The sequence below is a fragment of the Xylocopa sonorina genome, unplaced genomic scaffold, assembly GCF_050948175.1.
Source record: "Xylocopa sonorina isolate GNS202 unplaced genomic scaffold, iyXylSono1_principal scaffold0328, whole genome shotgun sequence".
NCBI classification, from domain to species: domain Eukaryota; kingdom Metazoa; phylum Arthropoda; class Insecta; order Hymenoptera; family Apidae; genus Xylocopa; species Xylocopa sonorina.
Genome location: NW_027490399.1, coordinates 280,894 through 283,187, shown reverse-complemented (window position 1 = coordinate 283,187; position 2,294 = coordinate 280,894).

The window sequence follows — 2,294 nt, the reverse complement described above, 5'->3', positions numbered from 1 at the left end:
TATTTCCTAGCGAGGAAGTATTGCATTCACATTGGTTTGATGTGTAGACGAGGAATACATAACACTTCGCAAATCATTTTATATCTTACCATGAAACATGGAAATGAGATGCGATATCGCGTTTAAGAAACACATGAACTCTATTGCTACGATACGTAGACATCTGCAAATGCCGTTTCCTTGCAAGGAAGTGTCGCATTTACTTTCATTTGAATCGTAGACGAGGAATGCATAACACTTCGCAATGAATATTATATCTTATCATGAAACATAGATATGAGATGCAATATCTCGTTTTAAGAGCATTTGAACTCTATTGCTTCGATACGTAGACATTCTGCAAACGCTAGTTCCTTGCAAGGAAGTGTCCCATTTACATTCATTTGAAGTGTAGTCGAGGAATACATAACACTTCGCAAATCATGTTACATCTTACCATGAAACGTAGAAATTAGATGCGATATCGCGTTTTAAGAAGCATTAGAACTCTATTGCTACGATACCTAGACATATGCAGACGCTATTACCTAACAAGGAAGTGTCGCATTTACATTCATTAGAAGTGTAGACGAGGAATACATGACACTTCGCAAATCATATTATATCTTACCATGAAACATAGAAATGAGATGCGGTATCGCGTTTTAAGAAGCATTAGTAAGCTATTGCTACGATACGTAGACATCTGCAAACGCTATTTCCTTGCAAGGAAGTGTCGCATTTACATTCATTTGAAGTGTAGACGAGGAATACTGTGACGTCAGGCGTAGCGCCTGCCACCCATCAGCCTCCTCACCGCCCCCAGCATCAACCCCTGCACGGAGGCAACCTGCCGTACACGCCTGCAGATTCAGCAACCAGCAGCGTTCGCGCGCGCACAGGTGCACGCGCTCACACGCACGTAGGAATACCTCTTTCTCGCTCGCACCTACGAGCATCCCCGCCTCCCTCGCATCGAGGACTCCGTCCAGAGGGAAGAAGTCGCAGCCCGTCACCGGAATGGGGACTGTTCCAGTTTAGGGAACCAACATTGCCAGACCCTGTATACTATTTTTAACTCATATATTACATCTATGTACATGTATTATAATCCTAAATCTAAGTACTCATGACACATATTGTAACACACCACAACACACACGTAATTCTAAGTCCGTAGGTATATGATTATATGTTAAGACGCGCCTGCGCCAACGACACGCGCAGCTAGCCCCACCACGAGCCGCGAGTCCCCACTCGCTGGACCACGCGCTCCCCACTACGAGCGCCCGCGACCGAAGCGCCTCGCGAACCGAGGAGGTCCGAGACGCGACTCCAGAGAGTCAGTCTACTTCGAGATTCCAGTCCGAGGAGTCGAATCCTCCAGTACCATTTCTTATACTCGAGCCATTAGCCGCCTCAATGTGGGGTCTAGGCTACGCGCTAGTATTTCTATTTCCTTAGTTCTAACTTAGAATAATTTCAACTTTGTATAATTTTAACTTAGAATATATTCCATTTATTTTACTACATCTAGTTTTTGAGTTTAATACCATATCTACTAATTCCTATATCTACTAAATCAAATGCCACTTCTCGCGCTTAATACAAACAGTAACAACGAATTCTTCCACGTGTCTCTTCCATACAACTGGGTAGCTTCCCATCACCTCGAAGGAGTATAGAACTCAGCTTTGCAGAGTTGCGATAGAGCGGACCGCCGCTTATCCTTCCGAGCATTGTCTGTTAGTACAGAAAACTCTGGGTGAATGGGGCGTGATTCCGGTTCGCGAAGAACACGACGCGCGGGTAGGAAGAATTTCCTTCGCTCACTTGTGCGTGGATACTTCGGTAACGTATCCCGGATCCCCGTGTACCAGCAACCTGTCTCCGCACCTACTCAGCAGCATCTCTCCGAAGTCTCCAGCAACGCCGAGTCTCCTGTTTCCGCAGCCGAGGTTGCTGCGATATCTACAGTCTCCACCGAATCCGCTTCGCATCCGAGTCGCAGTTTCCCGCTTCGCTGGAAGCTCATTCAATTATCAACCTCAATCAACAGGCCAGCACCTACGTCGATACCAATCAACGATCCACGGCGAGAATTTTACCAACGTATCGAGATCGAAATCAGCAAAGGTAATATTTCCAACTCCTAATATCCGCGAATCGCGAGTGTTTTGTCCGTGTCGCGTTAGCTGAAATAGTCGAACCCGGTCGTAACGCGTTTCCGCGGACCGAATTTCGAACAAATAGGCTAGTGTCGTGAAGCCTCCGGATAAACGAAAAGTTATTTCGCCGGACGTGACATAAAATTG